This window comes from Molothrus aeneus, chromosome Z (assembly GCF_037042795.1).
Source record: "Molothrus aeneus isolate 106 chromosome Z, BPBGC_Maene_1.0, whole genome shotgun sequence".
Classification (NCBI taxonomy): Eukaryota; Metazoa; Chordata; class Aves; order Passeriformes; family Icteridae; genus Molothrus; species Molothrus aeneus.
The window spans coordinates 43520504-43534191 of record NC_089680.1 but is presented as its reverse complement, the minus strand read 5'-3'; the positions used below and the strand labels follow the sequence as shown (position 1 = coordinate 43534191).

Genomic DNA, 13688 nt, shown 5'->3' with positions numbered 1-13688 from the left:
ATGAAAAACTGTGTACAGTTACGTGGCAAGCATGGAGTACACATAACAAAGAGATAACTGCCTTTAACATATTGCTATGAAAAAAGTAGTTTTAATATTCCTTTCTCAAGAGCATGCTGACAGTTGTTCACTCCTCACATTTGAGCAATCATAGAAGGTGTGTGTTATAAAAAGATGAACTTTATTTGGAGAAGGAGGGAGATAAGCTAGTTTCACACACTTTCTGAAATCCTGCCCTCATATGTTAGCGCAGAACACAATGTGTACCTTTACTGAATCATTATTGCTAGCTGGAGTCACATTCACTTAATTGAATAAAACAAAAAATTGAAGTTGATACTTAAAATTCTGTGGAATATATTTAAGTACTTGCTTTACAAGGTCAAAAAAATTCCATCTATTACCTGTGTGATCTGATTACTTGAAAATGATCTAATCACATATTATACAAACACTTTGGAATTTACAAATTTAGAAGGACTTTTTCAGTAAAATAATGGCAGCAACTTCCACTATATTGCTTCACTGCTGTCAGCAGGAAATATGCTGGCATAGTAAAAAAGCTATCTTTGAGTAATATGTGCTTTCCACCTCAACAAATGAAAACAGACACAGGCTCTTGAAAAAAAGTAAAATCCATCTTTTAAGTCAATATTCCAGTAGCTTTAATACCACAAGAGGATATGCTCATTACAATTACTTTATAACATATATCTTTTTCTTGGAGAAACTTATGGTGGAAGTCTAATCTAACTGAATTGACAGTATTTGGGATGATTCACTGGAGAACTTAAAAAGAACTTGTTATTTTGGGATAAAAAGCAGCATTAAAAATATTGATTGTATTCTTGCTTTTCATTGTCTCTTTGACACAAGGTTATTTCTCCTCACATTTACATAGTGTTTTGCTGGCAAGGGTATCAATCACTTCAGGCTCTGTTTATGTATTCTCCACAAATTAGAAGGTACAAGGGCAAATTGTTATAGTTGAGTTCTCTGGCTTGTGAATTTTATCAAAACAACCCGCCTTCTTGTGAACTCTAAAGTGCATCTCAAAAACTAAGTGTGTTTTTCATTCAGGGACAGCCACTTGGTAGTAATTTGCGTGTGCTGAAACTGCACACTGGACCTAAGTTACTGAACAGGTTTGACCTTATCCACATGTGCCTTATGCTTTCTCACATCAAACGCTTTCTCACATCTCATTACTCACTCACATGATTAGAAAAGCCACCAGATCTCAGGGACCAGCAAAAAGCTGTATCTAACAAAGTGCATGTGCCAAAGATGCATCTCTTCTCCCCTGATTCTGCCTTTCCTCTTGGCTCTGAGAAAGCTTACTGTTTTAATATATGAAATAAATGACTCATCTTCTGGGTCCTTGTAACTGATAGCTCATGCTATCAGATATGTTTAAGTGACAGGCTAAGGCCAAATACATGTGGTTATATTATCAGAGGATAGAAGTAGTCTTGCCGCTGTGCCCTCCATTTAACAAGTCTGAGTGGTAAATCTTTAGGTTTCTGTTCAGGTTTGGGTTTCTCTTGGCTTAAGTACCTTGTGTTTCATTAAGGACTAGTTAATCTTGTCTTAATTTATTATTTGAAGAAGATGGAAAGGTAGCCTTAGTGGCTAAAATTAGGTAACTTAATGGTTTACAAGCCTATACAGTTACTCTGGCTCTTCAAGAACCAATCAGAAGGAATTAGGGGCATGTAGCAAACCCTTCTTTAGAAAATAATGCTCTGTGACCTTATGTTCCAGTTATATTCCTTTTAATTGCATTTTCTACAAAGTTTTTTTCAAAAAAACACAGATCAAAGGTAAACTGAACTCAGCCAAAAGTAAGTATTTCTGCTGGAAAAAAGTGGAGCTATAATATTTAAATCTGATAATATTTTAATCAAATTAAAAACACAGTTTGAAACAAGATTTTTTTCTCTATAGAATATATTAGTGTGTGTACTATGGCTCATATTTTTTCAAGTGAGTAATTCCAAAGGTCATTACAGATTCTTTTCACAACAGCAATTATTTTTTTTTAGCTGTGCTCACGAACACATGTTTGTATTGTCTGCTAGAGAATTGAGCTTGTGTGCTTTCATGTGAGCTTTACTGTTGTGTATTAAAAATCACAGTGCAGTTCCTTCTCCCGCAGAGGAAATGGGGAATTGAAAATAAGCTGCTGCAGTTTCAAAGTGAAAGTATTTTGTCCTTTGTAAAGAACTTGACAGCCAAATGGATGGTTTGTTCTGGGACCCAAAGATGTGTCACAACAGTGGAAGAGACAAGGAGCCCCCACCCCAGTTCAGGTACTGCTGGGACAGCAATTTGGGGTGGGGATTTTTTAGGGTGTTTTTATTAAAGCAGCATCAAGTAAGAGAAACCTATTTCTCCTTGCTGAAAAGATCCTAATGACAGTTTACTTCACTGGATTATCAGCAACATGCTGGCTGCTGTGCCACCTGAATTTCAATTTCTTAATTTACAGCACAGATAAAATAGAATAGAGCTTGATCTCTGCTGCTCTTTACACTGGGCTTGTCTTATCAAGCATGAAGTTTGGCGCATTGCAAAGCTATTCAAGTCATTATCTGTTGAGGACCTCTTAAGCCATGTCTATCTCTGCAGTGTGCTGATAAGACAGCTGTTTCTGTAGCTGCAGTGTCTCTCTGGGCCTCGGTCTTCTTTCTGTGCAAACTACAGCTTTGTCACTGTGCCCTGATGCTGTCACTTTCTCTGTTGTGCAGTAATTTGATCCAAGCACAAAAGGGGTTGATGGCAGCAACTGACTGGCAGGTGACACAGTCTTATTTTACAATTAGATGTGCATTTCACACTGCTGGAAATACAAATCCTCAATAAAAGAAACTACCTCAGCTGTGGTGCAGCAGCAATCTGCCTTTTCCTGGTCGCAGTAGGAAACAAGTAAATATATAATAGTTTAGATAAATAGACAACTTCTTTCAGGTATTACTTTTTTTTCCAGACAAAGATTCCACAGTTGTCTGTAGAAAATCTGAGGAGTTGTGGTTACCTTTTGTGGAGATACCTTTTTAGTCTCAATTGAAAAAAAAAAAACAAGTGAAACATCCCCCTTTCCTTTCCCCTCCTAAATGCTAACTGCTTTTTGACAATAGTTTTTATTACAATTCAGACATTGCTGTGTAATAGAATAGAAAATTATATAGTAGCCTCAGCTGCAGTGTTCATACTGCTGTAGTTTACCACAATGTCTGTATCTTACGACTGAAGAGAGGCTCAAAGGAGTAGGTAGAACAATCGCACACCCATACTGAAGGTCATGCAGGTATGTTTTGTCCCGGGAAGTGTGTGTGTCAAGACTTGGTCTGAGACCCTCATGCATGTCACCGTTTGTTTGTGAAAGGAATGGGAACAAACAAAGGTTACCCCTAGGAAAAGAACCCGCAGAGTCCCGGGGGTTCAGTAACGCACAGGCACAACACACACACCCAATCACATGACAGCACCCGAACACCACGAGTCAAGAACCATTTGTCCGAAGTGCTGGAGAGGGAGTGCCAAGCCCACGTGTACTGATATCACGTACATATGGAGGTGCTTTCCTGAGGACGGGAAGGGCACGTTCCCTTTCCCCGGGGCGGCCCCTCCGCAGACGCGGCGGGGCCGCGCCGCTGTCCGTGGTGCTGAGGCGGGGCCGCGCGGTTCGCTGCCCTGCCAGCCACTCCGTGCGCGGCTGCGGCTTCTTCGCTTGCTTTATTTCTTATTTTTTCACTTTCATTAAAAAAAAAAAAAAAAAAAAAAAATTAAAAAATCCCCCTCTGTGCTAGCCGGTAAACATTTTTCTTCCAGCGCAATTTGCTGCTTTTACTGCCATTCCCTGACCACTTAGTTCCAGCCAGAGGATTCAACAGGGTTCAGCACGCCTGAAAAACCAGCTCTTCTCTCCTCCTACTTCTCTCCTTCCATGTCCAACGCCTATTAAATAACCCATACACGTTTTAGCTAAAGGCTATGTCCAGACAGCCAGCTACTGCTAATCATAAAGTCTTCTTTTCAGACATATTACTTAAGCAAAGGGGAACTTCACAGGAAAGTGTTTTTCCAGGGAGATCAGAAAATTTAGCTTTCCTTCTGACATTGCTGGAACCAAGGCTCTCTGAATACACATCAGAGATGAGAAAGGTCGACGACAAGGCAATTTGCTAAAACAGCTATTTTCTGCCTAATTTCACTTTAGCACTGTGTATTGACAAACATGACAGATGTGAGTACATTACTGGTAGAGATACTAAGGCTTGAAAGAAAATGCATAACGTTTGGGTTTTGTCGAAAAGCTGGCCACTAATTGTAGCTGGAAGGTTGTTCCTTTTGGGTGGGGAGTGTTGGGGGGGAAAATGGAATCAAGAGTTCTGAATATCAGACCTGACAGGGAAGCTGCTGAGAGCGGAGTCCTTTCATTTCCTAAAAGTTCAGGAAGACAATCTTCTGGTTTCTAACAGCATACATTTTGCATTTTGGCATCCCCTTTAAACAGAGTTTCTTTAGTTCTAAAACCAGATATGTATTATACCATTCTAAAATTGGGCAGGGACGGGGCGGGGGAGGCAAGGGCCTGACATGTTTGGGGGTATTGAGTGAATGCATCAGACTGCTTAAGAAATCATCTGAATAATTTTTAAAAATTTTCTTCCTTTCTTTTTATACATTAAAAGATGTTCTCCTAAGGAACACTTTTTTTTTTTTTAAACACATGAAGCAAAAAAGTAATAAACAACTAAATCTAGTAATTCTGAAGACAGAAACATTGTGCACAGTTTTTATAGATGTTTTCTACTTGATAGAACAAACAGTACTTACAGCACTTCAGTTCAGAAATATATATATACATAAATATATATAAGACTTGCTGATAAATGCTTCTATAGAATAAAGAACCTGAGCAGCTTAATTTTGATATCATTAGGAGACTTTCAGAAGCAGTTTGGCTGTTTCAAAGGGTAAAATTTGCCATAATTAAACGAGTCTGAGCCTCAGACATAAGCTGAGAAAGTGTGCACTTTTCTGAATACTTACACTACTAAGAGCACAATTTTTACATACATCCACAAACTGTGTGTGAATAGACATCACTTCATGCAGGACCTTTGTATAAACAGCTTCGAGAAAGCAGGCGCCCCCACCCCACTCCTTATTCAGTCCTCGGAGCCAGTGGTTTGCTACTTGTTCCACCAAGGAGTTATTCACTGTTTTGGAATGCTGCTGATTTAAAAAGTTGGTGATACATTGTTAATGATCAGATTGTGTGTTCTAGAAAAACACTGGCTACATTAAGCATAGAACTAATTATGTAAAATGTAAAATCAGTCCCTGTATAACTCTCAGTTGTTGTCATAGTAGTAGGATAGGGAGATCATAATAAACAGAGGATACACAATTCATTGTATATCATTTATAAAGACACAGGGACACTCTCATTGAAACACTGTCTCTATTTGAAATCACATGCCTCTATTTTTGTGCCTTGCTACACGCAAATGCCAGAATAGTCTAAATAAGCATTTGCTTTCTGCAGGGTGAAAGTGCTTTGCTATTCAAAATACATGACACACACTTGTGTTACAGAAGAAAAGCCATGTTTAGGAAGCACTTCTGATTCTGAAAATAAATGATTAAGTGCAGTGAAGGTCAAACAGTAGGGAGAGTAAAAGGCACCCTTCAGAATACCACGCAGGATTGTTTCTTCTGTACAACACCTCTTTTCTTTGCAAACATGTTTGCGCTGCAAGACAGAATTGACTACATCATGAATAAAAGCTCCTTCCTTCCTCCCTTCCTTCCCTCCTTCCACCACTTCCTTCCAGAATGTTTGTTAGAAGTATTATTAATATATTATTATTTAACACTCATTAATGTATCCACTCCCAGAAGGACTAGAGCAGTCCCTGGCCGGTAATAACAAACTTGGCACACATGCAGCCAGAACTGGGTGGAGTGGGGGCATAAGGAAAAAAAAAAGGAACAAAACCAAAAAAGCCAAACAAAAACAAGCGGACAAATAACACAAAACCAACTAACAACAACAACAAAAAAGACGCTGCCTCCTCGGCAGCACCTCTTGCTAAGGAATGGTGGCACCGCGCGCCGGCCGCCCCGGGCGTGCCGTGATGCACCGCCCCGCGCCCACGTGGCTGACGGAGTAGCAGCAGTGGCCGCGCCACCGGAGCAGCGCCCATCGCCTCACGGGCCGCGCTGGGAGCGGCGCGGGGCGGTCGCAGCGCCTCGCCAGGGCCGCGCCGGAGCGCGCCGGGGCCCGCCGGGGCTGTGTGGGGCCCGCCGGGGTCGTGTCGGGCCCGCCCAGCCCCGGGCCCGCCCGCGCGCGCGGAGGCGGCCCCGCGCGGCGCAGCGCACACTGAAGCGCGGCGCCATGCGCCCTGCCGGAGTGGCGGCCGGCGCGGCCAATGGGCGGCCGCCGCCTCGCCGGGGGCGGGGCGAGTGGGCGGCGGCCGGGCCAATGTGGGCGCGCGGCGCCGCCAGCAGCCTGCGTTGCGCCGGGGTGCGGGGACGCAGCCGCGCGTGGCGCCGGGGTAGGCGTGGGGCGGCTGCCTGGCGGGGGGACGGGCGCGGGCGCGGGCGCGGACGGACGGACGAACGCGGGACGGGACGCGGCCGCCTCTGGACGGACACACGCCCCCCGCCGCGTCCCTGCGGCCGCGCTGCTGGGCGCGGCGCGCAGACGCACGCACCCCGGCGCGGCGGCGGGCAGGAGCCGGGCGGCGGGGCTGCTATAAATCTGCGGAGCGGTCCGCCTCCCTGCGAGGCACGGCGCGGCACCGCACGGCGTCGTTCCCCCCCCTCCCCCCACCCCCCGCGCACTCAGCGATGCTGCAGTTGGCTCGGGTGGTGAGCCGCTAGGAAGTGACCAGCAGGGAGGAAGGGAGAGAGAGCGTCTTTAAAATCGCCCTTCCATCCTTCTTTTCTTTGTTCCTTCATTTCTCTCTCCCCTCGTTTTGTTCCATTGGGTTGCGAAAGGAGGGTCGTCCTGTCACTCTCCCACTTTTGAGTTCTCCCGTTTTCATTTTTTAATTTTCTGATTTTTTTTTTAATTTTTGATTTTTCCCCCTTAGTGTTGGACTGTTGGGGGTGGGGGAGGGAAAGGATTTTTTTGGTCTTGTTTTGGTTTTTATTTGCTTCCTTTTATAACTGTCAGCAATTTAGCTCTTGTCTGTTGTCTTGAGAGAACTATCCATCTGCCTCTTACTCCTGATCGGGAGAACTGCGCCGTTACTTTTTTTTTTTTTTTTTTTTTTTTTTTAATCCGAGGACTGGAAGGTAAGTTATGGCTTGATTCTTTCTGTTATTGTACGTGTCCGATAGGGTCCACGCGACCCACTCCAGAGATGCATGCCTTGTAGAATTATGCTGAACACCTGCTGTGTTTGCTCCGTATTGACACGGTTCGTGCCGACGGCGCTGAGTGAGGCTGTTCGTGGCTATGGCAGCATGCCCGCGGAGCTGAGTTGCTGAAAGTGTTTGCAGCGTGGGGAGGGCAGCCGCTGAAACTGGGGGACCGCACCGCGCCCACGCAGGATGGCATGCGCATCCCTACCTGGGCTGGCCCAGCCGCAAAGTTCCCGGCGTGACCGCGCCCGTCCAGCTCCGGATACGTCTCCTTGCGGGGAGTATCCGAGGGGACGGACCCGCACCGCGCTGGTCAAGGGAGACGGTATCACTTTGAGGAGATAAACTCGTATTTTCAGATTAGCCGGGATAAGGCTCTCCGCGCCTAACTGCATTAGCCGCACGGCGGTTTTTTTGCTTCCTGCCGGGCTGGGAGGCGACTGCGTGCCACGGCGCACAAAGACGCGGTCGGCAGCATTGTCAGCGGGAGCGGAGGGCGGGCGGCGGGCTGAGGAGAGCCGCTGGGCTTTCCCGGAGAGCAGTCTATTGCTGTCGGGTGGGGCGGGCCCGTGTCTTTTCGTGGGAATGAATAACCCACCGCGGGAGGGGACGCGTCCCTTTGTTCCGGGCGTCGGGGCACTGCGCGGCGGTGCATGGGCAGCGTGGGCGGGGCGGCCCCGATCTCTGTCCGTGGTCCTAGCGGGGCGGCGGGGACGCGGACAGCGGTCGCCGCTGTGCGCGAGGAAAGTTTGCGTCCGGCAGCCGCGGCAGGGGTCCCAGCGAGTCTCCGGGCAAAGGGACGGACGAGGCGTCCCGTCCTCAGGCGCGTCCCCCGTCCTCTCGCCCTTCGTCCCTGCGGCGGTGGGAGGGTCTGGGAAGGAGGAGAAGGCGGCGATGGTAAACGCTGGCGCTGCAGCTTGTGCTACCGGCAAAGACCGGCCGCTAGCACTGCCATTGTTGTTTAATTTATACTCTGCCAGAGCGCTACACCGTACTCATCTATTTCACATACGAAAATAACTAATGAGATATCTATATGAGCGAGGCAAATGGATAGTTATACCTCAAGTCGTTTTCAAGAACCGGCGGTGAGGCGGTGTATTTTGAGCGCTAGTCTTGGGAGCGCTAGGAGGGCGGGGGACACGCACTCCCGCGGGGACGGAACCTCCCGTCGCCAGCACTGACAGCCCTTAGGGCGCTCGCTGGAGCGCTACCCGCGCGGAACGAGCCGCCCGCAGGAGCGCAGCCGCGATGCTCGGCAGCCGAACCTTGCGAGGGGCGAGGAGGGGTCCCCTCGCAGCCGGGCGATGCACGAAACGGGACGGCGCTGTCAGTGACTAAAAAAATGCCCGTCGCAGGTCACGGAACGCTCGCTGCCCCTGCGCCCCTTCGGGCGGGCGGCTTGGGGGCTCGTTCGCCCCACCGAGCCGTTTCTGGAGAGGGAGGCAGCGTGGAGCCTCCGGGGCTCGACACTTTTTAGGGAATGACGGGGAGCCTTAGGGAGATGGGCAGGCACTGTGGGTATCTTGCCTCTGACCCTACTGGGGACGGGGAAGGCAAGCTCTCGCCCCATCCTGATCAGCAGACTCCGCTGCTAGGCTTTCCCCGCCGCCCCAAGGCGCCCAGCAGCAGTAGCGGAGTAGGGCCCGCCCGGCCTTGGCTCCGCCAAGTGCCCGCATTGCCCGGGGGCGCGGCCCCGTGGGCGCGGGCTTCTTGAGTGGCCGCCGGCAGCGTCACTCAGGCGGTGGCCGCGGGGGCGGGCTGTGGGGGCCTTTATCTGCCCGTCAGCGAAGTGCTCTTCTCTGTTGGCGGCCGGGCGAGTGCGGGACGGTGGGGTGGCGGGAGCGCCGGAGCCATCAGGTGAGGCGGGGCGCCGCGCCGCTCCCTCGGGTAGCAGACACCTTTTCCCCACTCTGCTCCCAGCCTCGGACGGCAGCAGCGGTAACCAGGCTCCGCGAAACTCGCCGCTCCTGCAGACCGCAGACGGACTGCCGGTCCCGGGCTGCTGAAAGAAGGGCGGGTCGAGGGGCTGGGAACGGAGACGAGGTTTACGGGGAGCCATGCGGTCTTGGCAGTGACGTGCCGGGACGCTGGATTCGCCCCGGAGGAGGAGTGGAGGAGAGCTGGAGTTGGAGCGGGGCTGTAGCCCGCGCGGGGAGCACGGCGGGAAGGCGGGGGGGCCTGGGCTACGGGCCGCCGGCGCATGGCCATGGTACCCCCCAGCAAAGCGTAAAGGTAAATCAAGGCGTGTGCGGAGACCTTCACCGTCCCCTACTACTGTGACTTGTGGCTTTCCGCCAGTACCGGCTTGTTGCGGGCTGGGTTCCAAACTCCAAGATACTGGTGGTGTTAGGTTAAGAGCGGCTTCTTGACAGTTGTGGACATCAGGGGTTTTTTTTTTCTGCGAACGGTTACTTCATCCCCTTTCCCCTGTCCCGTACTAGATGAGTTTAATAGTTTTTTGCTTTAAGCTTCGGGCTTTTCTGACTATTTCCTTTCTTTCCCCCCCGCTTTTTTTTTTTTTTTTTTTTTTTTTTTTTGGTGTGGTTATAATTAGGTGCTTAAACATTTGTCCCCCGGACATAACATTGTTCAATAAACCCTTTGTTTAATCAGCAGCATCTCTGAATGACTTTCACCCCACCTTTCTCTAGCGTGGCCCTACCACTCGAGGGTCGCTCTGATTCTCCCCGCAAGCTGCACCCTCCTTTCCGCCTTGCTCGCGTCTGACTTTGCTCTAACCGGAGCGCTTATGTCCATTATGTTCACCGTAGTGCATCTGCCGCCTCCTGAGCGCGCCCTGCGGCGCGGCGGAGCCGTGGGGCGGCAGAAGGCCGCGGGTGGAGGGCGCGGGGCTGTGCCTGGCTGCGGAGGGGCCGCAGGGCTGCCCGCCGCACCTGCGGGGCGCGGGGAACCGAGCCGCGCCCACGGGCGGGGCTGTGTGGCCGGCGGCAGCGCTCCCTCCGACGGAAAAGGCGCGGCGGAGCACCCGGTGCTGCCTGATGCCGGCCTTCCGCGTCCCGGGCTCGGCCGTGCGGAGGGCCCCGCCCTGCGAGTGGGCCCTGCTGGGCTGGGGAGTTCCCGCGCTGGAGAGGGGACCCGAGCGCGGGGGGATGGGATGAGGGTGCCCGGCGCAATTGCTTTGTTTTATTTCGGGGTTTACGTCGCGCTGAGGAGTCAAGTGTCGCACCGCGTCCGAGCTTGGTCAGGCTGAGGGGTCGTAACCCCGTCATCTCTGCTTTTTGCAGGGAGCATTACCAGGTTCGGTGTATTGCCTGCCTTTTCAGGTTGCCCTGCCCCGGGAAAAAAAAATTCCCATTCTTGCCTTGAGTGCGTGGAGAGTGAGTTGATTTTGCTTCAACTGCGTAATGCTGATGGTGAGAACTCTTGGAACAGCCAGGCAGCTCGGTCCCCTTTTAAGCTCGTTACCCGCTCTGTAGCATCCGTTTAAATTCGGGTGTTACTTGTTAGAACTGGAAAGCTGATAGTTACTGAAAAAAAAAATTCAGAAACCATGCAAAACACACAAGAAAATTTGTGTTTATAAAATAGTCTTTGATGGTAGTTTATTCAGTTGAAGTCTATGAGACTAAAAGGTGTTGCCATATTTTTTAAGTTTTGAAGACAGTCTTGATTGATAAAGTTTAGTAGTACTTAGGATGTCAGTGTCTTGTGTTCTTACAAGTGATACTGGATGAAGTTGTAGCACCGAATGAATTGAGTATTTCAGGATGTGTGTATTTTCTTGAAAAGTAATAGATTCCCGATATTTTGTGCTGAAAAACTCCTTGCCATTTGACTTTGTTTTTATTTTGATGGAAAATTTTATATTAAACTGGGGGGGGGGGGCTAGGAGGTATTCCACTATGTGGGGGACATTTGGTTGAGGAAGCACAGTGGTATTAGTTTTAGCTTCCGTTTTCCTTTTTCAGTTCCATGAATTCTGAATCCTGAGGTTACATTCAGGTTTTTTCATCTCTTTTCTCTGACCTTTCAGAAATGTTATATTAGGGGTGATAGTTCTAGCAGTGGACTTTGAACCTCATTTCTAGCAATTATGCATAAATAATTTTGTTTGCAAATATAAAATTGGCAATTCTATATGCATGGTGTACAATGGAATATTACTTAATTGGAGAGAAACATAGATATTTGAAGTTTTTACTGTGATATATTATTGAGGATTTGTAACTACAGACACATACTAATGACCTTAAAACTACTAAGAAATTTTATCAGATGTATTCAAATCTGATGAAGCATATCTTTAATGCTCCTTTCAAATGTCTTCTGGTTGTACCCACATTGATATTTCTACTTCAGCAATAGGTGTCTTTATTTTATGTGGTTTTATTCTGGTGGAGTGGTTGATCTTTTCCATGTGCAGTAGAGATTTTTAATTGATTTAGTCTTTGCAGTTGGGTATGTCTTAAATATGCTTACATTTGCATAAATATCTTGCTTTTATTAGGTAATCATGCTAGTGTATTATTCCTGCAAGTAAATTTATTGCAACTTTATCATATTAACGTGACATTGATTTTTATTCTTCTTCCTAGATTCCTTTTAATTGCTGTTTTTTAAATGGGAGGGAAAGATTTACCTACTGCCTTTCCAAAAATTGTGAGCTAGCATAGTTAAGACTGAGCTAGGTGATCTAGGTAAAAAAAAAGACAAAAAACCTTACAGAGTATGTCCCAGGTTTCTAGATGACAATATTCAACCTACAGTGAAGGCTCAAGCTGAATTCTATGAAAGTCCTTGTAATTCCAAGATAGATAGAATTTTTGAGAGACAGAGCTAAGCATGCTTTAGTTGGGGACTAGGTAGGAAATAGATGACATATGATCTAGTGTTCTAAAAGCCCAAGGAGTAGTCCAGCTTTCTTGTGCTTCATAAAATAAGTCAATGCTCCTGCAGATATAGAGTTTGCAGTTAAAAATAGTATAAGTATGCAAGCACAAGCTCCTGTCTTGTAACAGCAGTGCAGAAATGCTGTTTTTTTAGGTAAAACTCTTTGTCTTACAACGTAATGGCTTTTGATTATATTTGTGGCCAGTGATGTTCTTCATAGCAATAAAGCCGATTGTGAGCTAATGGATAAGCTCAATTTGTGATGAATATACATTTCAATATTGCTTTAATGCCATCTTCACTTTTGCTGATGCCATCTTCACTTTTGCTGAAATGCTTCTCTAATAGATCCTAGCGTCTTCAGAGGACAGTCAGTGTTACCAGCTGTTGCTAACATTTGAAAAGTGTGAGAAGGTTGATTTAGCGCACAGATTTCTTTTTCTAATGGCCCCCAAATCAATTGAGAAATAATGACACTGTCCAGCAGGATTAGCTGATGGTGTTTTGTGTTTTGACATCTGTAGTTCCATTTCTGAAGGAAGCTGCTACATGTTTTTTTGATCTTGGCTGTGTAAAATCTACCTAATTTGACGCACTCAGAAGGATTAGTTGTGGAGAAGCTGGCATAAGACAATTTGTAAGTTTTAGCTACTACAGCTGGTTGGCCAGAGCAAGATGTTTTGTTGCCTAATCCATATTGAAATTCTGAGAGTCATACTGCGAGTCTCTGGTGGCTGAAAAACACGAGTAGGCTTCTTGAATGATTCCCACTTTGCTCAGTAAGAATTGTTTTTTGTTTGTAGCGTCTCCTTGCATCTAATGCTTATAGAACAGCTAAATACAATGCTAAATCTAACAAAATCTGTGATAAGAGACCTAATTGCTAGTTGGTCTTCAGTGTATTTGGAAGAAGAGACACAGATACTGATACTGACACAGATACTGAGACACAGTTTCACACAGACTTTCCTACCTACAGCTCTGCAATAAGTACATCTTGGAAAGATGACCTCAGTGAAACACTTGGCTTTAGTAGTCAGTGTTTTTATATGGACTGCAGGTTTTCAGCTTTAAAATTAGGCAAAAGAGAAATAGCTCATGGCAGAAATCTGAAATACGCTTTCTCAGAAACATACTCAAAAATTCTAATGCCATGTTAAATTTTTGAAGTAGCTCACAGTCTAAATTTGACTTGGCTGGCAAAATATGTGGAGTTTTAAGAGCAGTAATTACATAATGTGGAAAATTGTAATGGGAAGGTCTTACTTACATATGTTTGAAAATTGTGAATTTTAGGAACAAATCTTGAAGTTTTTCAGTTGGAGATTAAACTAGTGTCACACTGTTTTCTGTTCTGTCTGAGCCTTGTGGTACTCCTGTAATTAAGCAACAGGGGGTTTAATTTGTTTTGGTAGTCGTAGTAAGTCCCAGTGCAATGAAGGTTTGAAAAA

At 47.0% G+C, this 13688-nt stretch overlaps 1 protein-coding gene across 7 annotated transcripts in view; it reads left to right on the top strand.

Moving 5' to 3' along the window:
- The window catches only part of ELAVL2 (ELAV like RNA binding protein 2), a 108080-nt gene that overhangs the window by 14338 nt on the left and 80054 nt on the right, over nt 1–13688 (top strand). For 2 of the 7 annotated variants that reach the window (XM_066568637.1, XM_066568632.1), the window contains exon 1: nt 7295–7314. The exons of 1 other annotated variant lie outside the window; for it this stretch is intronic. The gene's annotated coding sequence lies outside the window, so the exon portion shown is untranslated. Of the gene's footprint in view, nt 1–6497; nt 6570–7294; nt 7315–9041; nt 9244–9273; nt 9619–13688 lie in introns of those variants that run through there. 4 more of the 7 variants (XM_066568643.1, XM_066568633.1, XM_066568645.1 and 1 more) reach the window with 4 other exon arrangements.